This window comes from Nicotiana tabacum, chromosome 15 (assembly GCF_000715075.1).
Source record: "Nicotiana tabacum cultivar K326 chromosome 15, ASM71507v2, whole genome shotgun sequence".
In the NCBI taxonomy this organism is placed as follows: domain Eukaryota; kingdom Viridiplantae; phylum Streptophyta; class Magnoliopsida; order Solanales; family Solanaceae; genus Nicotiana; species Nicotiana tabacum.
Window position 1 is genome coordinate 32,485,550 of NC_134094.1, and position 23,796 is coordinate 32,509,345.

The window sequence follows — 23,796 nt, forward strand, 5'->3', positions numbered from 1 at the left end:
AAAGTGGCTTGGCTTGAAGAGAGGATCAGTGAGTTAGAGAAAGAGAACGTTGAGCTGCTTGAGCGGGTTTCCGTTATAGAGAGAAAGAATGCTAGATTGCTTGAACGGCCCTCCACTTCTCATGCCTCTGAGTTTCCGACCATTCCATGAGATAGTACGAGAGGTGGATTCTTGTCGAGGCTCGAGTAGAGGTAGTCTGAGATTTAGGCCAGACGGGCTTTGTCTATGAGACTGTGTTGGAGGGGGCTCAAGTTAAAGATCGTGAGGCTCGGTTGGCATGTGGTTAGGACCCCAACACACCTTAGCTTGATGTAAAGGACGATGATGAAGAAGGATTCCATGAGCTTGAAGACAACGCCTAGTGCGATTCTGCTTATAGTCGAGGCGATGATAAAGAGGGTGGCAGAGACCAAGGCGAAAACAGTCATTAGGTGTTCCGTCCCTGTTTTAGCCTTTTATACTCTTTTTTCCTTTTTTTTGGCGTCTTCGTGCGTCTTTGTAAAGAATTTTATCTAAATATTAAAGTCAACTTTCATTTTATGCGTACCTTTTCTATCATTGCATAATTTTTGTTTTTCTAGTTGTGTGTTTTAATTCTGTACTTCTTTCCTTTGTTGTTGCCCTATGGGTTGAGATGGTCATGGGGCTGGGTAACTATACTTAAGCGGGTTGAGTGAGTACCTTTTGTGTAGGTGTAGAGTGTCCATGGGCCGAGGAGTTTGGTTCGAGATGATCGAACGTATGTCTGTTTAGTTAAGACGTGGCCAGAGGCTGAGGAGTTTTGTTCGAGCTAGTCAAACTTATGTCTTCTTAGTTAAGACATAGCCAGGGGCCAAGGAGTTTTGTTCGAGCTGGTCGAACGTACCTCTTAGTTGAGACATGGCCAAGGGCCGAGAGGTTTTGTTCGAGATGATCGAACGTACCTCTTAGTTGAGAGACTTAGGAGAACAATTCTGACAAACAGGTATCTCATTCATTTTAATCACATGGTGTCAATTACATCATTCTACCTTAAGGAATTTTGGGAGAAAATTACAAGTTTTGCGTGCTGACATTCCAGTCCAGTCCCATTATATCTATTCCCTTCATTATTTGATTTGGTGATTCTTGAGGAGTCGGGCAATAAAATATGGTCGTTCTCACGTACTTTACTTCGAAATATCCCGTCCGTTGCTTCGTTAAAAACCTCCTTGAGAAAACCTTATGGGACAAAACTCAAGTGAGGGAAAAAAGTACAAGTTATGGGACATTCCTTGTTTTTCAGAAGTTGAAGTACTTGAGGTGGCTGGTATTCCAATTGTTCGGTAGTAGCTTTCCTTTCGATGTTTTCAGTTGGAATGATCCCTTGTCTGCCTGCCTATGATTTTGTACGGTCCATCCTAGTTGGCTCCTAATTTCCATTATTGGGGTCTCTTCCTACTTGGTTCTTGGCCTTGAGCACGTAGTCCCCGACCTTGAGTAACCGTACCTTGGATTTTTTTATTATAGTAGCATTCTGCTTATTTTTTTTGTGCGACCATTCTTACATACGCCATGTCTCTCCGTTCTTTGACTTCGTCAAGGTCTTGTCTTCTGGTATCGTCATTGTTATTGTCTCTCTCATTGGTGTACCTTAGGCTGGATTCTCCTACTTCAATCGGTATGACTGCTTCAGACCCATAGACTAATGAGTAAGGTGTTTCTCCCGTGCTTGTTTTTGGGGTTGTACTATGTGCCCACAATAATCCTGGGAGTGTCTCAGGCCACAGTCCCTTAGTATCTTCGAGTCTTTTCTTCAGGATGTTCAAAATTGACTTGTTGGAGGATTTTACTTGCCCGTTGCCGGCTGGATGGTACCGGGTTGAGAGTATTCTTTTGATATGCCACTTTTAGAAAAACTCAGTGATTTTTCTCCCTGTGAATTGGGGTCCGTTATCACAGCTTATTTCTTTAGGCAGGCCAAATCGACAGATGATGTTCTTCATATAAAGATGATTACTTCTTGCCCACGAATTCAGGCAAAATGTGCTTGCTTCCACCCATTTAGAGAAGTAGTCAGTTAAAACCAAAAGGAATTTAACGTTACCTTGTCCCGGCGAGAGTGGTCCCACGTTGTCCATTCCCTATTTGATGAACAATCATGGCGAGGTAACAAAATGGTGGTGTTCGCCTACTTGGTGGATTATTGGGGCGTACTTTTGGCACTATATGCACTTCTTTACAAATTCCAGAGCGTCTTTCTTCATGGTGGGCCAATAGCATCTTGCCCGTATGAGGCATCAGACAAGTGCCCGGTGACCAGAGTGACTGCCGCAGTGGCCTTCGTGAATTTCCTCAAGGATGCGTTGAGCCTAGTTTGGGCCCGAGAATTTTGCCAAGGAGACCCATACGTCATTTTATACAATTCGCTGTTGAGGAGGCTGTGACTCGCCGCTTTCATCCTCAACCTCGTGGCTTCCTTTTTATCATCTGGAAGAGCACCGACCTGTAAGTAATTTATAATGCAATTGCTCCAATCCAAGGTTAAGTTTATTGATTTTACCTCGGCGTGATCCAAGGCTGAGATGAGGAGATGCACCATATTTTTGTCATGAGGGCTTATGCTTTTTGTTGCGGCAGCTAATTTTGCGAGGTTGTTTGCCTCGACATTCTAAGTTTGTGGAATCTGGTCAAGCTGACATTCATCGAATTTGGGTAATAGTTTTCAGATCTCGGTCTGGTACTTATGTAACCTATGCTCTTTGATCTGGAAACTCCTAGTAATTTGGCTAACTACGAGCTGCGAGTCGCATCGTAGTCTTAGGCACCTCTCCCTGCATTCAAGTGCTAGCCTTAGTCCTATAATTACTGCCTCATACTCAGCCTCGTTATTAGTCATATATGGGCATCTTATAAATTGGTATATTATTTTACCGGTGGGGACTTCGAGTATGAGTCCCAGCCTGGACCATCATGTATTGGCTGCACCGTCTGTGTGCAAAACCCATAAGTCTTGCATTAGGCCGGAAGCTTGCGTAGCTTCCTCTTCGGCCTCAGGAATTACCTTGGAACTAAATTCCACGACGAAGTTGGCGAGTACTTGTGAGTGGTAAGTGATGTCGTGTTCACTTAACTCTATTGCCCATTTGGCCAGCCTCCACCACAGTTCAGGTTTGTGAAGTATGTTCCTTAAAGGAAATGTGGTGACGACTGAGATTGGGTGGCATTGGAAGTATGGCCTAAGCTTTCTTGAAGCTTTGACAAGGTCCACGGCCAATTTCTCTAGGTGAGGATACCTCATCTCGGCATCGATAAGTGTCTTACTGATATAGTAAATTGGAGATTACGTACCTTTGTCTTCTTGAACCAGGACTGCACTTACCGCTACCTCTAAAACGGCGCGGTAGACGAGGAGACATTCTCCGGGCTCAGGCTCTGAGAGTAGGGGTGGTGATGAAAGGTATTCCTTGAGCTCCTTCAGTGCTTTTTTGCAATCGGGCATCCATTCGAGGTTATTTTCCTTTTTGAGTACATTGAAGAATCTATGGCATCTACCGGGAGACCTCAAAATAAATTTAGACAAGGCAGCGATTTGGCCCGTCAGTCGCTGGACTTGTTTCTTGGTAGTTAGGTGTTCTGATATCTCGTCGATAGCGTTAATTTGATCTGGGTTAACCACGTTGTGATACTAGGAAATCCAGGAATTAACCTGAAGTTACGCTAAATGCGCATTTCTTAGGGTTCAGCTACATCCCTTATTTCCTCAATATCTTGAATGTTTCCTTCAGATGGTCGATGTGATCCTCGACCCTTAAGGATTTGACTAACATGTCATCAATGTATACTTCCATGGTCTTGACGAGCTGGTTTTTGAACATCTTCATGACCAACCTTTGGTACGTGGCTCCTGCATTCTTCAACCCGAATGACATGACCCTATACAAGTATGTTCCCCTGTGAGTGATGAATGTAGTTTTCGCCTGGTCATCCTCCTCCATATGTATCTAGTTGTAGCCGGAGTATGCATCAAGAAAGCTCAGCAACTCATGTCCTGTTGTGGCGTCGATGAGCTAGTCAATATGCGACAATGGGAACGAATCCTTTGAACAGGCTTTTTTCAGATCAGTGAAGTCCACGCACATCCTCCACTTACCGTTCTTCTTTTTTACCATTACTACGTTAGCGATCCACTTGGGGTACTTCGATTCCCTAATATAGCCGTTTGCCAGGAGTTTCTCCACTTCTTCATGGATGGCCTCATTGATGGCAGGGTTGAACTTTCGTCAGACCTGTCTTACTGGAGGGTAGTAGGGGTCGACGTTCAGCTTGTGCGTAGCTATATCATTAGGGATGCCTGACATATCTGCATGGCTAAAAGCAAATAAGTCGGCGTTAGTTATTAAGAATTGACTGAACATACCTGGGTCCTTGAGCTTGCAACCTATGTAGGCCTTTTGGCTGGGGTCCCTTGGATCTAGCTGGATGGGATTGAGGTCCTCTATGGTCGAACCTGTAGCTTTGACCATTTCTGGATTCGTAATGGTATCCTTGGCTTCGACCTGAAGGGATATCGACCCTGTTGAATGCTATGCTTCCTTTTCTTTTTCTTTCTTTTGTTGAGTGGTCGTACTATCCAGGGCGATCCGATAGCATTCCCTGAATATGCGTTGTTCCCCTCGTATGCTAAATATTCCTAGGGGGTTAGGAACTTGATCACTTGGTACAAGCTGGAAAGGATTTCCCTCATGGGGCCACGATGGAATTGTACGTCATGTCCTGGTCCATGATGTGGAATGTGGTCTCTAGCTTCACCCTGCAAGCGAGGACGGGGAGTTTGATCTCGCTCGAAGTCCGTTCAACTGCATTGTTAAAACCAATTAGTGTAATGCAGCGCGACACTATCTTGTCCTCGAGTCGTATCTATACGAGGACTCGAGTATGGATAATGCATGCCCTACTTCCATCATACAATAATCCTTCTAACATCAGTATCAAGAATGCGTAAAGTAATAACAAGTGCATCATTATGAGGGAAGGTAAAATCGCCGACATCCGACTCATCAAAGATAGTACTTTCTTTAAGGTCGTCATACCGTTCATGGGTGATTGATCTCTTGAGTTTGTGGGTGGTGTGGAACCCGACGCCATTGATGGAAGTGTCATCGCTCCCTTCGATTATCATGTTGATGGTACGAGCGGGAGATGGCGGCTTTGGCGGGCCTGGGCGTTCTCTCCCTTTTGCTAAGGTGTTATTGCATTTGTCATTGAGCAACTCCTTGAGGTGTTCTTGTGATAGCAGAGTCACCACTTCTAACCTTAGGGCATGGCAATCCTCGGTCTTGGTGGAACTCATAGAAGGCGTTTGACTTTCTTGTGTTCGAGTCGGACCTCATCTTCGATGGCCACTTCACCTTCGGTCTGAGCTTTTCGAGTGCATAGACCATATCTGTAGGTGACACACAGAAGTTATGTGCAGATAGTAAAGGAACCACACCTCGTTCACTTCTAGGGATGTCTGATCTTGGCCTAGAGGGACCGTCTTCACGGTGAAAGTTGGGGACGGGTGGCCTGATGTAGGGTTGATACCGATCTCCACTCGGTCGTAGCATTGGGGGCCTATCCTCGCACTATCCATATGTTCCCTCTCGGGTTCGAATTTTATTAAGAAGAGTCGTCTAGGTTGGCCCATTGAGGTCCTCATCGTCTGCTCTAACCTCGACACAATAAGCGTTATGGATCTCGTCCTAGGTGGTCGGTGGGTGTTTCATCAATATGCTCAGCAACTTTCTGGTCGCCCTCGAACCCTCTCTGTTTAGCTTGTTCTGGAAGGCTGTTACGACTATCCCTTTGGAGACATTCAGTAAGGTCATCCTCACTCTGTTGAACTGAGCTAAGAAGTCCCTCAGTCCTTCCAATTGAGATTGCTTGATGGCGAAGATGTCGTTTACCCTGGTTTCGGCCTTCTTGGCTCCGGCATGAGCTTTTACGAACTTGTTTTCCATCTTCTTGAATGTTTTTCTATGGAGTAGTGAGAAGTAGAGATTTCAACCTATTATTTGCTCTCTTTTACTTGTGCTTAGGGCCAAAAATGCGTGAAGGTATTCCTGGAAACTAATGTAATATGCTTGCTTGAAGGGATTGCTCAAAATGAGTCAAAGGAATCATAATCAACTCATAAAGGAGTCAAAACTTGAACAAAAACCAAGATTGGGCCATAAGATGTGAAACGCGGACCGCACAAATATTGTGCGGATGCGAAAGCTAAAACGCGGTCGCGAGAACTATTTCACGGTCCGCGAAAGAAAGATTCAGAGAGATGGATTTTTGGGCTAAAACATAAATGCGGACCACGTCAGAAGGGTGCGGACACGAAAGTATCGGCGCGGCCGCGATTGGAATTACGTGGACCGCGGTTGATGAGGTTCAGAGAGCTTACATTTTAAGCAAAAATAAGAAGTGCGGTCCGCGTCAAGATTATGCGACCGCGGAAGTCTCCTACGCGATCGCAATGGAAATTGCGCGATCCGCAAAACCATGCTCAACCCAAATCCAGAAGTGAAGAACGCAGACCGCGATCAGAATTACGCGGCCGCTAAAGTAAGAGTGTGGCCGCGATCAGAATTACACGGCCGCGTAACCTCCGCAGGGGTATTTTTGTCCGAAAATTTTACCTTAGTATAAATAGAACTTTTTGTCATTTTTAGGGAAGGTTGTGTATTTGCTGGGCACGTGAGACAACTGGAACTTCCCTTTTTGGGAAATTTTGAATTAGATTCACCTTATAACATTAGATTTGCATCTTTTAATCTGGTATTATGAATTTTATCTTCTTTTCATCTTTGATTTATGCTATTTCTATGAGTAGCTAGACCCATAGCTAGGGTTGTGACCCAACCCTAGTGTGGGTATTTAATGGGTACTGAATTTTAGGGCTTGAATATTTATGGGTTAGTAATATTTAGCCTAGTTCTTGCTAGAATTGTAGAATTAGTGGTTGCAAACACTGATTCATGCATTCATGACTTAGTCTCTTCTTGAGAAAGAGGGTCTAAGTCTAGGAAAACTAGGCTAACAAGGAATTGGGGTGAACTCAATAAATTGATATCCCCAATTAAAGGGTTAAACTTAGAGATAGTAATACCCGACTTGAGCTAATATCACATTACTTGCATGAATACCCATTTGGACTTAAGAAAGTCAAATTGGGCAAAATACTCAAACTATTGAGAGGTATAGAGTGAGTACTTGGGTATGATAGCTATATTACGACCCCAAATTAATCAATCTTGCCCTAGATTCTTGCTACCCGTTAGATATCCACCTAGGCGGAAGTCACTACCCTAGTCCTTTTAAACACTTGAAAACCAACATCAAAAAGATATTGTACTTAGCTTTAATCATTGCATACAATAAAATAGAATTAGAATTAGAATCAAAACCAAAATGTGCGGAAGCGTAATTAGGAACAAAACATGCATCTAGACTTAGATATAAACCTAATTCCAAATCAATTAACTCCCCGTGGATTTGATCCCGACCATATTGGGTAAAACTGCATCGACCATCCTCGCTACTCAATAGTAGTGTAGGCTTGGACCCAATCAATTTTTGGCGCCGTTGCCGGGGAGTTAGACAGTCTTAGCTATATATCTAACTATTTGTGTGCTTTGTTCTTCTTTCCTTCCGTTTTTTTAATTTTTGTGTGTCAATTGCTTTTAGGTACCAAATGGCTCTTAATGAGGACCTCGGACATATTCCTCAGAGGGAGGAGGCAGATGAAAATGAAGTGGATGAGGTTCATCTTGAACCTCAAGTACAAAGAAGAGGTCGGACGCCTAATGACAACGTTCCAAACCCTCCCCCTCCTCCTCCAAGGGCAACACACCGGGTGTTGCCCAATGAAGGCTACGCAAGTGCAATTGTCCCGCCCCGGATTCGGGCGGACAATTTTCAAATGACCAATGTCATGCTTACTCTATTGGAACAAAGGGGTTTCTTCACTAGAGCTCCACATCAGAACGCATATAAGCATCTCAAAGGTTTTGTAGACACATGCTGGGGGAGCAAGCAGACAAATGTATCTGAGGACGCTTTGAGGTTAAGGTGTTTCCCTTTCTCACTTAGAGGGAAGGCTTTGTATTGGCTTGAGAGGCTACCCAACCATTCCATCACCACTTGGGATGAGTTGGCCGAGAAGTTCATAGCAAAGTTCTTTTCTCCGGGACATATGGCAATATTGAGAGATAAAATCCTTGCTTTTAAACAAGAGGCAACTGAACCGTTACATGAGATTTGGGAACGGTATTGGACAACGATCAAAGAATGCCCCAACAACGATATGACTGAAGCAATGATCCAGCAAACCTTTTATAGGGGTATCAACACAATTAACCAGTGTATGGTGAATCAGCTCGCAGGGGGTAACTTCATGAACACGCCATATTCAAAAGCATGTGAAATATTAGATGAGATGATGGACACCTCTTCAGCTTGGCAAAGTCGGGCCAACGTTCCTCAGGGTGACCCTAATGTTATCCACCTTCACAAGGAACTTCATAATCACGAACAAGCCATAGCAAAGTTGACAACTACCATGAATCAGTTAGCCAAGGCATAACTTCAGCAGGTTCAGGGGCCAATGCAAGTAAATGCCATGGAAGGAGTGAATGTAATGGTTAACAAGAGGAGACAAAGAGGTCAACAAGTTCAACACAATCATGATCAATTTGAGAAAAGTGGTAGTGGTACAACCAAGATGAATCTTATGACAATCAAAGTGAAGAGGTTCAATATGTAAACAATTACCAAGGTCAATGGAGCAATGCTCCAAATCAACAACAGTGGAGATCACAGGGAAACAATCAAAATTGGGGCAACCAAGGCCAAGGGAATTGGAATAGTGGCAACAATAACAATTCGAACAATTGGGGGAACAACGATCAAAATTGGGGGAATCAAGGAAATAACCAAGGAAATTGGTGTGGCAACAATAATAGTAATTAGGGAGGTAATGGAAACAAAGGGGGTTGGAACAACAATAATCAAGGAAATTGGGGGTCGGGCTCTCAAAGGCCCCCGATGTATCAACAACCCAACAACCCGCCTCTATATCCGTCACAAAGGCAAAGTTCTTCCAACAATGAGATGGGATGGATAGAAATCATGTTCAAGCAAATGATGGAAAGAAACGCCGACTCTGATGCCCAAATAGCCTCCCACAACACTTCTATCTGTAACTTGGAAGTCCAAATGGGTCAAATTTCTCAAGCCTTGAATACTCGCCCTAAGGGGGCACTACCAAATGATACGGTAGTAAACTCGAAGGGTAGAAATAATACGGGCCATGCTATAGCGGTAACTACAAGAAGTGGTAGAGGTGGAGTTGCTAGTACCTCCAAGCCAAGAAAGATCATGAATGATGATGTGGTTGTGCAAGAAGAGGATGAGCCAAGAAATGATGAGAATGTGAACGATGAAGTGAGGATAGATATTGATGAAAACGTGGAGGAGACACAAGATGATGTGAACCCGTCTAGGGAACAAGTGATAGACATACCGGATCCGGTAGTGCCCAAAGCCAAGGCTCCTCTGCCAAGGCCTCCTCCACCATATCCTCAAAGGCTCGCAAAGCAAAACAACAAAAACTAATTCAAGAAAATCATTGATATGATGGAAAGTTTGTCCATAAATATGCCTTTGTTGAAGCTCTAGAACAAATGCCGGGATATGCCAAGTTCATGAAGGACTTGGTAACAAATGAAGAGGTCAATGAACTGTGAGACGATCAAAATGACACATCAAGTGAGTGCCATTGTGCATTCCATGGCTCCAAATCTAGAATATCCCGGTGCCTTTACAATTGCATACACTATTAGTAGTGCCGATTTCACCAAAGCCTTGTGTGATTTGGGAGTGAGCATTAATTTGATGCCATATTCTGTGTTTAAGACATTGGGGATTAGGCAACCAAGACCTACTTCCATGAGGATACAAATGGCAGACATAACAATGAAGAGGCCATTGGGGATAATTGATGATGTGCTAGTTCGGGTCGACAAGTTCATACTTCTCGCAGATTTTGTGATACTCGATTGTGAGGTTGACTATGAGGTGCCAATCATATTTGGGAGACCTTTCCTAGCTATAGGGAAGGCCTTAGTTGATGTGGAAGCTGGGGAGCTCACCTTTCGGGTGGGCGATGAAAAGGTTATGTTCCACGTGTGCAAGTCAATGAGCCAGCCTAATAGCAACGAAGTATGTTTGTTTGTGGATCTTGTGACTGAGGTGACTGTTGATGACACAAGTGCTATAATTAATGTGGGACACTCTTTGGAAGTTGTGTTGTTGAATCATGATGAGGATGAGAAGGAAGTCTTGGTAGAATGTGCAAATGCTATGCAAGGAATGAGATCCTACACATATGGACCCCGAAAACTTTTCTTGGACCTTGAGAACCGGAAGACTCCACCAACAAAGCCCTCAATAGAGGATCCACCCACATTAGAGTTGAAGCCCTTTCCTTCACACCTCAGGTATGAGTTCTTAGGCCCTTGTTCCACATTACCTGTTATTCTCTCTTCCTGCTTAACTAACATGCAGGTAGATTCCACCCTTGCGGTGCTTTAAAGAAGGAAAAAGGCAATAGGTTGGACATTGGCGGATATTCGGGGTATAAGCCCCGCCTTTTGCATGCACAAAATCATATTGGAGGAAGATGATAAATGCTCCGTGGAACATCAAAGGAGGTTGAACGAGGCCATGCAAGAGGTAGTCAAGAAAGAGATCATCAAGTGGCTAGATGCAGGGGTTGTGTACCCCATTTCTCATAGTTCATGAACTTCGCCGGTACAATGTGTCCCAAAGAAGGGGGGCATGACTGTGATCACAAATGATAGAAATGAATTGATCCCCACAAGAACTGTCACCGGTTGGAGAGTATGCATGGATTATAGGAAGCTGAACAAAGTGACCGGGAAAGACCATTTTCCATTGCTATTTCTTGACCAAATGTTGGATAGACTGGCCAGACGTGCTTATTATTGCTTTTTGGATGGGTATTCCGGATATAACCAGATTCTTATTGCACCTAAAGACCAAGAGAAAACCACCTTCACTTGTCCATATGGCACATTTGTGTTCTCTAGGATGTCGTTTGGTTTGTGTAATGCACCAGCTACTTTTCAGCAGTGTATGATGGCAATATTTACGGATATGGTGGAGGACTTCCTCGAGGTGTTCATGGATGATTTCAGTGTTGTGGGAGATTCCTTTGAAGAATGCTTAGATAATCTTGATAAAGTGTTGGCCCGATGTGAAGAGACCAACTTAGTGCTTAATTGGGAGAAGTGCCACCTTATGGTCGAGGAGGGCATTATCCTCGGCTATAAGATCACAAAGCAAAAATTGAAATGATATCACCACTCCCTCCTCCGACTTCCATCAAAGGAGTGAGGAGATTTCTTGGTCACGCAGGGTTTTACCGTAGGTTCATCAAGGATTTCTCAAAAGTGGTGAACCCCTTGTACAAGTTGTTGGAAAAAGATGCCAAGTTTGTGTTCAATGATGATTGCATGAAAGCTGTTGAGCTACTTAAGTATAGGTTGACTACCACTCCCATCATTACCGCACCCAATTAGAGCTTACCATTTGAGCTCATGTGCCATGCTAGTGACGTTGCGGTAGGAACGGTATTGGGAAAAAGAATCAACAAGATATTTCATCCGGTCTATTATGCAAACAAAATAATGAATGACAGCCAAGTCAACTATACGGTGACCGAGAAAGAGCTATTAGCCATTGTCTTCTCCATGTAAAAGTTCTGCCCGTACCTCATGGGTACCAAAGTGATTGTGCATACGGATCACGCGACACTTCGTTATTTGATGAGTAAAAAGGACTCTAAGGCTAGGTTAATGAGATGGGTTCTTCTTTTACAAGAGTTTGACCTTGAAATCATAGACTGAAAAGGGAGTGAGAATAAAGTGGTGGACCACTTGTCCCGCTTGGAAGAGGAGGGGAGGCCCCATGATGGCCTCGAGATTAATGATTTGTTTTCGGATGAACAACTCATCTCCGTGTCTTTGACTGGGGTACCTTGGTTCACCGATGTGGCTAACTTTCTTGTGACCGGCATTGTCCCAAATGAGCTCTCTTCTAACCAAAGAAAGAAGCTCAAATGGGACTACTTGGATTATTATTGGGACGAGCCATATCTTTTCAAAATTTGCAATGATGGTGTTATCCGGAGATGTGTTCCGGAAGAAGAACAATTGAGTATTCTTGAAGCTTGCCATTCCTCACCCTATAGTGGTCACCATGGTAGGGCGAGAACTGCTACAAAGGTCCTAAGTTGTGGATTCTATTGGCCTACCTTGTAAAAAGACACTAGCGAGTTCGTTAGGTGTTGTGATGAGTGCCAAAGAGCCGGTGGAATTTCCAAGAAGAATGAAATGCCTCTCACCACCATCCTTGAGATTGATATTTTCGACGTGTGGGGCATCGACTTTATGGGACCATTTGTGAGTTTATGTGGGAACACTTATATTCTTGTTGCTGTAGATTATGTTTCCAAATGGGTTGAACCTGTGGCTTTGCCCAACAATGAGGCACGGGGTGTGGTGGCTTTCTTAAAGAAAAATATCTTCACAAGGTTCGGCACCCCAAGGGCTATCATTAGTGATGGGGGTTCTCATTTTTGCAACAAAGCCTTTGGCACTTTACTTTCCAAGTATGGTGTCAATCATAAGGTGTCAACCCCCTATCATCCCTAGGCAAGTGGACAGGTTGAAGTCTCCAACAGGGAGATCAAGAGCATTCTATCCAAGACTGTCAATGCAAACCGAACTGATTGGTCAAGGAAACTTGACGATGCTTTATGGGCCTATAGAACAGCTTACAAGACTACAATTGGTATGTCTCTGTACCGGTTGGTATTTGGGAAAGCATGTCATCTTCCGGTTGAATTAGAGCATAAGGCCATGTGGACGCTGAAGAAATTGAACCTTGAATGGGATGTAGCTGCCAATCTCCGGGTAGAGCAACTAAATTAACTTGATGAGTTCCGATTTCATGCTTATTCTAGCTCGTCCTTGTATAAGGACAAGATGAAGTACTTACATGATAAGTATATCCGGAACAAAGAATTCAAGGAAGGTGACTTGGTTCTTCTATTCAACTCTCGGTTATGGATGTTTCCGGGAAAGCTCAAGTCGAAATAAAGTGGTCCTTTCGAAGTGGTACATGTGACTCCTTTCGGTGCTCTAGATTTGAAAAACAAGAATGGTGAGATCTTTTGAGTCAATGGGCACCGAGTGAAGCACTACCTTGGCAAGATTGATGATAGCCATGTTGTGGCATTAATCCATTTCAAATGATAATGGTAACATGCGTTGTGCCGCGATGTTAAATCAGGCACTTCTTGGGAGGCAACCCATGTGTTTTTCTTTCTTTTGATTTTCTTCGTAGATTAGACATTATTTTGGACTAACTGGTTGTGAAGTGTATGTGGGAATTGGTTGTGCAGTGCAGGAAATTGACAAGGAAAGAATGTGGCTAAATGGCAAACTTTCGCGGACTGCGCTCAAAATTTCACGGACCGCACGAGCACTTCACGGCCGCACAATTCTGCGCGCGGTCGCGTAGTTGAATTGGGCAAAATGCCAACTCTCTGAAGTTGGCATGTCAAAATTCCTTCAGAGTTCGCGGCCGCATTTGAATTTTTGCCGTCCGTACAAATTGTGCTGCCGCGGCTAGTGTTTCGCGGACCGCGCCCGTGCATCTGAGGCCGATCTACAAAAAGGTAAAGAGTGCGGACCGCGACAAAATTTTGCGACCGCACTCAGGTAAGGCGGTGGGGTCACTGGGTTCTGAGTATAAATAGGATTTCTTAAAACTTTTCACACTTTACGAACCCTAACCTCTCAAACTCACCTAAAGCACTGTGCATCCTTACTTGATTTCAAACTCATACTATTCTCATCAATTGTCGATTTCCTACCACATTTTACAACTGGTATGTTCATTTCAATAATTTGATTTTATCTTTTCTTTCCTTTTCTCTTTGTTTTAATTTTTCTTTTTAGATAGGGTTAGAATCATGCCAAAATGTCAAATTAATGCTTAATTTTTTATTAACAACATATGGGTAGTGTTTATATGCATAATGGGGGTTGGGGTTAGTAACTTTGCATGTTTAATTGCAATAATTCTTGGGTACTTAGTGAAAACCTTAGTTTTAAGTGATCATCAGTGCCGATTTATTTTGAATATCACGGCCGCGGTCATTTTTCCGCGGTCTGCGATAGGGGATGCGGCCACATCCAAAATTACGCGGTCCGCGATACCCTAGCTTCAGGGCACTGATGGTTGTTTAGAATTCATGTCCGTGGTCACTTTTGTGCGGTCCGCGATTGGTCTTTGGTGACCGCCCCCAATTTTTTGCGATCCACGCATTTGAACTTCAGAGACTCTATCATTTGCCTTCGCGGCCGCGTTCAGTTTTATGCGGTCCATGATTGGTCTTTCGCGGCCGCACTCATTTTTGTGCGGTCCGTGGTTGATCAAGTTCAGAGAGCCAGTAGTATGAGCCTGGCCTCTTCGCAGTCGCGTTCACTTTTACGCGGTTTGCGATGGGTAGTTCGCGACCGCACTTATTTTTGTGCGGTCCGCGATGCCCTATTCTGAGAAGCATTATTTTTCCTTTCATCTGTACTGCTTTAACACATGATTGAACCACAATCCTAACTATCTTTCACTACTTGTGTATTGCAGAAAATGGTGTGTTCTCGTGGGAGAGGAGACACTTCAAAGGGGATGGCAGAATCCTCCCGAGGCTGGGGTAAAGGAAAGCAAACCTTACCCTTAGCAGCCCAAAGGGTAGTAGGCAAAAAGGCTACCCTCGTTAGACCTCCTGCCGACTCCTCTGACACCAGTGAATACCTCACATCCGGGGAAACGTCTGAGGGGGATTCTGTGCAACCACAACCGGGGGCACAATCAGAACAATTCCCCGACAGATTCCATTTAGTCGATGAACCTACCTCTTCTTCTAGGTCGTCTGATGGTTCAGAGGGAGGTAGTGAGGCATCAGAGCCATCTTCTCCACCCGCTACAACAGATGCCTCAACAGCTGCCCCAATAAATGTTGATGATGATGACGAGGTCCCGAATGACGGGAGAGGGGGTGACACAATCATGGGAGGCCTGGCTAGATCAAAGAAGCCGGAGGTGTGGGCTGATAGATTTGTAAGTGAGAAGGCGTATGGCAAATTTCGGGAATGGTGGCCCCAAAGGTCGCTCATTCTTGAGCGACAATTCATAACAAAAGACCTAAGCCAACACAATCCGAATGTCCTACGGCAATTTACAGAGAGAAAAGGATGGAAATGGTTCACCTTCCGGTTGAAAGATGCCAATGAATACCTCGTCAAGGAATTTTATGCCAATGTTGCCCACATCAAAAAGGGTACAAAGGTGACGAAGGTCCGAAACTTGAAAATCCGGTTTGATGAAAATGCACTGAATAGTTATGTAGGGTTTGAGGAGGTTGAGGCAGTGCTATACCTGGAGAATCTAGCCTTGGGTGATGCAATTCGCCCATGGATAGCTGAGATACTTGCTATTCTGGGGACAACACCTGCATGACTCACAGTAGGAGTTCAAATTGTCAGAGCCACCCTTAACTTTGAAGCAAAAGGGTGGGCGACATTCGTGTGCAGCCGTCTAGACCCATGCCAGCATGAGAGTGTCCTTCCACTCCCCCGGGCAGTATTGGTAGCTTCCATCATGGCAGGCTATCCTATTAATGTAGGAAACTTGATGTCCTACAACATCTCCAATGCATTCCAAAAAGAAGAAAGATCATATCCCTACCCCAACTTCCTCACAGAGTATTTCCATGACCAAGGGGTAGATCCGAGACATTTTGATGTGGAGGTGAAGGCTAAAAAGCCTTTCTCATGGTACCACCTCCAGGGAGTGGACAACCCTAAGTTCAAGGGTAAATCCACTACTTCCACTGTCCAGTCTAAAGAGCCAGGGGCAGTGGCCACCGGGTCAGTTGCCGAGCCCTCCACAGCAGCCGGAGCAACTGCCATACATCCTCCTTCCTCCGGGCCATCCATCACAGTGCCATTATCTGTGCCCACATCTTCTACCTACCCTCAGACTGCACTACGGGTTTCACAGACACTATCCAGCCTCAACAACTGGATGCATGCAGCCACCACAAAGCTGACCGCCATTTCCAGTGCAGTGGCAGCACAGTCTTCAGCCCCATCAGAGCTTCAGGTACCTCCATCATTGGAAGAGTCTTTGAAGAAGATTCTGGACAACCAGAACAAGATTCTGGACGACCAGAAGAAGATCCGTAAGACTCTTGATACACATGGGATGATTATCAAGGATTTGGGGAAGCAGGTGAAGAAGATGTGGAAAACTCAGGCATCTAAGCATTCGGTGGAGAAGTTGAGAAAAGAGGTTCAGAAGATTGCTTCTGCCGGTGATATTCCACTGGACATGCTCATGAAGGAGACAGCCCAGCAGCACCTACACTAGTGCATGAGGCATCAGATGCAGCAGCTGGCCAGTCTGAGGAGCCGACTGCCACTACACATATTGCTGAGGAGATGATCCAGATGCTCAGAAACCCCATGGTCCCCCAGTCAGAGCATATAGAGGTCCAGTTAGAGGACATGGAGGGAGATGATCCTATGCAGTCTGAGGACCCCACTCATATTCCTGACCCGATGCAGACAGAAACCACATAGGGAGTTGTCTTTACACCCTAACCTTTCCCTAATCTTATTTTGATATTAGCATTGAGGACAATGCTATTTTTTATTTGGAGGGGGGGTGGTCCATTTTGATTTGATTTGTGATGACATTTGGTATGTAATAACTATGATACTATTTTTCTTTATCTTTATTTACTGTTATTTTCACTTTTAATATGTATATAATTTTACCATTCGATGTATATATTCATTTCCATTATGTATATATTCGTGTAATCCATTTTGTACATATTCAGTTTACTTTTCATAGTTTACTTCATAACTTCTTTCGTTATTTTTCCTTAATAGCTTAGCTTCTTATTTCCTCTAGTAGCTTTTTTTTAAGTTTTTATCTTCTTTTTTACATTTTGTGTGAACAATAAGACTTTGGTTTTCTTAATGCCACGGTTCTTTCCAAAGGTGGATGTTGTGTGAACCGGGTGGCTCTTCCCAACGATGGATGGCATGACAACCTTCTTAAGGGATCAAGTCCGTTTTTTTTTATTTTGGTGTATATAGTAGTAGTAATGAATAAAAGTGTCTCAAGCAGGCTTCACTTGGTACTAACACATTTATCTTCGACCTCATGGTTAGAGACAAGTTGATTGGCAAAGATTAGCCCTAGTTGTGACTTTTAGACTCTTGAGTTGACTAAAACAATCATCGAGTGATTTCCTTGAGCCATCTGTGATTTTCAATCTTAGCTAGGGTTGTTGTGGGACCTCGACTCTATTCTCTTTAATAATCCAGCAGCTTGAGAGGTGAGGTATTGAATTGCAAGTCCAAGTCTCGTGCCAATAAGTCTATAACTTGCCCTGAATGTTTGTCTAGGTAAAATTCTTAGTGTAACTCGATTTGAGAAATGATTGTAGGCTCTCCTTGGTCCAATTTGGACTTTGAAAGCTTCCGTAGCCTACCAATATGATATCCCTAGTCAACCCCTTTGAGCCTAAGCCTTTTTCATTCAATAGCCACATTACAAGCCTTTATCCGTTCTATAATGACCCTCTCTTGGCACCCAATCTTTCCTTAGCATTCATGATGAAAAATTGGCAAAAGCATAAGTTTGGGGGAGAGACGAGGAAGTTGAAAGTGATAAAAAGTTCAAAGAAGAAAAAGAATTAATGAAAAGGAAAGGCAAAGAAAAGGAAGAAAAGCCAAAAAAAATACATCAAAAAGAAAGTGAAGGTTAAAGGGATTCAAAGAACGCAATGATGAAAGACATGGAATGATGAGAAAAGGAGAAAAATGATTGTCATGAGTAAGAAAGAGTGACAGTGTGTCTCTCTAGTTCCCCTAAGGAAGAAGAAAATGACTCAAAGAGTCAAGAAAGTATGAGCTGAAATGAGAAAATAGAGTGCTTAAGGAAAGATGAAACCATCATAGTTCGAAAAGTCCTACCTTGATCCAAAAGCATTCATTACATCCCATTAAAGACCTATATGATTTCAAGTTGAGTGAGCTTACATTAGTGGTGATTTACATAAGGGGCAAGCTTATGGTACTTAGAGCCGGACTTGTGGCATTCTTTTGAGAGTGATGAGCGCACTTCTTCACAATCCTTGTTTTAAGTGGTACATTCTAAAAAGTGAGATTTGCTCATGGAGAGTAGAGGAGGAGAAGTTTGGTATCCACAATGACCTACTTGATAGAGCGAGCGTCCTTGATGAATTGAGTCAACTCTTGGTGCTCTAGTGTCACATTAAAACTATAGTACTCAAGAGGTCATAACATGGTGTTGTTGATAATTCATTTGTGTTGAGAGTAATTGTTTGTCCCAATTGATGCTTGATGGAGTTATCTTAGGCCAGCTAAAATATCCTTTTCTTATTCTTGTGGAGGTGGGAATTACCTTATTTGCTCGAGGACAAGCAAAAGCTTAAGTTTGGGGGAGTTGATAAGTAGGGATTTTAACCTATTCTTTGCTCTCTTTTACTTTTGTTTAGGGCCAAAAATGCGTGAAGGTATTCCCGAAAACTAATATAATATGCTCACTTGCAGGGATTGTTCAAAATGAGCCAAATGAGTCATAATCAACTCATAAAGGATTCAAAACTCGAACAAAAACCAAGATTGGGCCATAAGATGTGAAACGCGGACCGCACACGCGGACCACACAAATATTGTGCGGCCGCAAAAGCTATAATGCGGTCGCGAGCACTATTTTGCGGTCCGCGAAAGGAAGATTCAGAGATGGATTTTTGGGCTAAAACATAAACGCGGACCGTGTCAGAAGGGTGCGGCTGCGAAAGTACCTGCGTGGCCGCGATTGGAATTACACTGACCGCGGTTGCTGAGGTTCAGAGAGCTTACATTTTAAGCAAAAACAAGAAGCGCAGTCCGCGTCAAGATTATGCGGCCGCGAAAGTCTCCTACGCGATCGCGATGGAAATTATGCGGTCCGCGAAACCATGCTTAACCCAGATCCAGAAGTGAAGAACGTGGACCTCGATCAGAATTACGCGGCCGCTAAAGCAAGAGTGCGGCCGTGGTCAGAATTATGCGGCCGCGTAACCTCCGCAGGGGTATTTGTGTCCGAAAATTTCAGCTTAGTATAAATAGAACTTTTTGTCATTTTTAGGGAAAGTTGTGTATTTGCTGAGCACGTGAGACGGGCGGAACTTCCCTTTTGGGGAAATTTGTATTAGATTCACCTTATAACATTAGATTTTCATCTTTTAATCTAGTATTATGAATTTTATCTTCTTTTCATCTTTGATTTCTGCTATTTCTATGAGTAGCTAGACTCATAGCTAGGGTTGTGACCCAATCCTAGTGTGGGTATTTAATGGGTACTGAATTTTAGGGCTTGAATGTCTATGGGTTAGTGATATTTAGCCTAGTTCTTGCTAGAATTGTAGAATTAGTGGTTGCAAACATTGATTCATGCTTTCATGACTTAGTCTCTTCTTGAGAAAGAAGGAGTAAGTCTAGGAAAACTAGGCTAGCAAGGAATTGGGGTGAACTAAAGAAATTGATAGTTCCAATTAAAGGGTTAAACCTAGAGATAGTAATACCCGACTTGAGCTAATATCACATTACTTGCATGAATACCCATTTGGACTTGAGAAAGCCAAATTGGGCAAAATCACTCAAACTATCGAGAGGTATAGAATGAGTACTTGGGTATGATAGCTATATTACGACCCCAAATTAATCAAGCTTGCCCTAGATTCTTGCTACCCGTTAGATAACCACCTAGGCGGAAAGTCACTACCCTAGTTCTTTTAAACACTTGAAAACCAGAATTAAAAAAATATTGTACTTAGCTTTAATCATTGCATACAATAGAATAATATAATTAGAAGTAGAATCAAAACCAAAGTGTGTGAAAGCGTAATTAGGAACAAAACATGCATCTAGACTTAGATATAAACCTAATTCCAAATCAATTAACTCCCTTTGGATTCGATCCCGACCATGTTGGGTAAAACTGCATCGACCATTCTCGCTATTCAATAGTAGTGCAGGCTTGGACCCGATCAAGTAGGCCGACAACTGCAAGTTCCACGTTAATGCTACCCATGTGAAACTTTCACCGAACATTTCTAACAAGATGGAGGATACCTGCTCTTTGGTGAGGTCGTTGCCCTTTAGTGCGGTGACATAATGGGTCACATGGTCAGGATCAGTCGTCCCATCATAGATCCTGAGGTACGGGGGCATCTTGAAGGTTTTCAGTATGGCATGAGGAGCTGCTTCTTCCCTATACGGCTGCTCTATAAACCTGTCGGTATCTCTTTTTGGTATTAATTTGGGGGCATCTGGTATCTTGTCGACCCGTTCTTGATGTTCTTCTATCTGTTCTTTGAGTGCCATGTTCTTACTTTCCATTTCTTCCATTCTTTTTAACACGGACGTGAGGGCATTATCACCTACATTGTCAGTAGTTATATGGATATTACATGAAGTTGGAGGGTTCAGTTGGTTGTCTTGCCAATTCTTATGCTAGGCTGCAGGAATCCTTGGGGTTTGCACGGTCGTGCATAGGACGTGCTTACTCATCACATTGACCAAGGTGTCTGTTAGCTAGGCCTTTAAGAGTTTTTTTATGGCAGGTAGTGCTCCTTCCTCCACGGATATGGAAGCCTCTTTTCCGTTGGGTTTGGTCATGCTGTAGGGGTTATTTCTTTGTCATGAGTTTCGTACCCTTTGCCGATGACACTTATTAGATTAAGCGGGATGTTGTATGCCGCTCATGATCCCTTTCCTTGGTCGACTTTTCCCTGGTTGAAAACTAATAGTTTGACTATAAAATCTCCACAGATAGCGCCAAACTGTATGACCAAAAAATAGATTTTGGTTTTATACAATTAGATTGATAGAAAAATGGGATTAATCATAGCCAATATCAATAATCAAGGACAATTCCAATATTTTATGGTAAGTACTTTAGTGTGTAACGCTAAAGAAAACAACTTGAGATAATACGGAGTAATAAAGACCTAAAAATATAAAGGAGAGCAATAAATGATAATAATAAATGAGTTTCAACTAGTAAATCAGATAAAGATTACCCGACAAGGATAAGATTCTCAAATGTGTTTTCTGATAATGATGGAGGTTGATTAGTGATTGTATATTCCAATCCCTCTTGGATCGAGAGAGAAGAATAAAAGAAGGGAAGTGTAAAGTCAAGCCTTGTTTCTATTCAATAAAGTGAGAATCTTGTACATCGAATGTTTGATAAAATTCTTTACAAAAGGTCCAATCCCCTTTCTAATCTAAATCTCTTCCTATTTACAAGAGCACATGGGTCACAAAACCCTAGATAGTACAACATAGAGGAATATCTATTAGAATGTTCTTTAGGGAATCTAACTCCTAAAACTGGTTATCACTTCGTACCGAAGGTGGATGCTTGTCCTCATCTTCTGCTAAGCCATTTCGACCTCGACAACGACTTATCCTCCACATATGACCTCGAACTTTTGGAGTTGTGTCGACACGTCACAGCCACCAAAGGCTTTATTATCCCTGACTAGGTCAAACACATAAAATGAAGTTTTCGCCCATACAATGCATGGGTTGGTTGATGGTTTAGTTACGGGGATATTGTAGTAAGGTGGTTGTTTAATTTATGAAAGGAATAATAATGTATGAATTATTATGTGGTTAATAATATTGAGTGAATTGTTATATAGTGAATAATAGTGCAGGAGTTATTACGTAGGAATTATGTATTTTAGACCCCCCAAAAAAAAATTGTGCATTTTCCTCTTTAGGTACCCTTATCCATGTGCTAGTAAATATATTCATATTCCACATTTTATCCATGTAAAATATTATGTTGAATTTCTTTATAAGTTCCTTTGATATAAAAATATTGTATTTGATCCGCATAACGTTATATTAGTTATACATAAATTATATTACAGCTAATATTTACTTGCATTATGTATTTATATTAAATTAAGTAATTTAACATTAGTAGTTTAAAATTGAAGTAAATATACATATAAATTAGGGAAATGGCAAAATATACCCCTCAACTTTCATATATTGTCTATATTTAACCTTCATTGTACTATCGGGCAAAAGTTACCCCTACCGTTATACTATCGGGCCAAATTTACTCATACAATCAGCAAACTTTTAAAAATACCCCTTGATTTGTTAAGTAATCCAAAATCTCCCAAATTCTTTTTATTTAAATCACTTGTTGTTCTTCTTGCTCCATTATTTTCAAAAATTACTATTGATATGAATGTTAAAGTTACTAGACTATACAAATTATTCGTATTTTTTTTAATTACCAATGCACCATTTCTCTTCTTGTAATAAATAAAATTAGTTTAGAATTTTATTTATTTTTCAATCATATACACACCGTAGAATTTAGTGGGTCTATTTATTGTGTATTATATGCAGCTGATCATCATGTATGTATATGTATATTCAAATATATTTTGTCATTGCGTGGTTAGTATAGAGTAAGGGTGGCAAGTGGGTCGGTCCGGGCCCGAGACCGGCCCGAGACCGCGGGCCTAGTGGGCCGGGACCGGGACCCGTAGGACTGCTAGTGGTGGGCTTGGGCCGGTCTCGTGGGCCAGTTCTTGCCTTTGAACCATTAGGACCGGTATCGTTTGGCCCGCCAAGGGACCGGGATCGGACTAGTCCCTTGGCGGGCCAAACGGGCCCAACGGTAATTTTTTTTTAAAAAAAGTAGTCGTTTGGCTATTTAAAAAAATAGTCGTTGGCCTTTAAAAAATAATCGTTGGCTATTTAGAAAATATCCATTTAGCCCCAAACTTTTTATAATTATACCTTTTCCCTATTTTCAACTATAAATGTCCCCTCATTCTTTCATTTTTCTTATAAAATCAATATCAATCTATCACAATCTCTCTCTAATTTTCTTCTATACTTGCTACTATTGCTTACTTTATTCCAAAAAATAGTAAAAAAAATATTGAGGTTGTTACAATTTGTGAAAAATTTGTGAAGTTGGTGAATTGAAGTCTTCAAAGTCTTCAACGATAATCAATTTTTAACAAGTTATTCGTTAATTCGGTAAACTCGTTCCAACTCTTAAGTCTTAATATTATAGTTTTTGTTTTTTTTTATTTGCTATTACTTGATTAATTAAGATGTCTTCCTTAAAAAATATTTTTGGTAAGAGATACCATGTAACTTGTATGATCAAAAATTAGTGTGTATTATGTAACTTGTATTTTGGCACATCTTGATTAGTTTCTTTTTGTTCTCAATGGTGGTATTAACACCTTGTTGTGCTCATTCCATAGGGGGAGGAGATTAAGAAAGATATTGCCATATTTTTTTAATGCTATAATAACATTACAAGGTATTGCTTTAAATATCTCTTTACAATATTTTTGTCTTTAAATTTGAATTAAAACATTTAGGTCACGATTCTATAATAAATTTACAAGGCATTGCCTTAAATATTTTTTTAACATCTTTTTGTCTATAATTTATATTTAATTTATTTTTTTTAAAAATAATTTTTAGCCGCTGGTCCCACTTAGCCAGCGGGCTGGCCCGTTTAGCCCGAAACCATGAGTTCGTGGGCCCGGTCCCAGGCCGGTTCTTACAAAAAGACTGT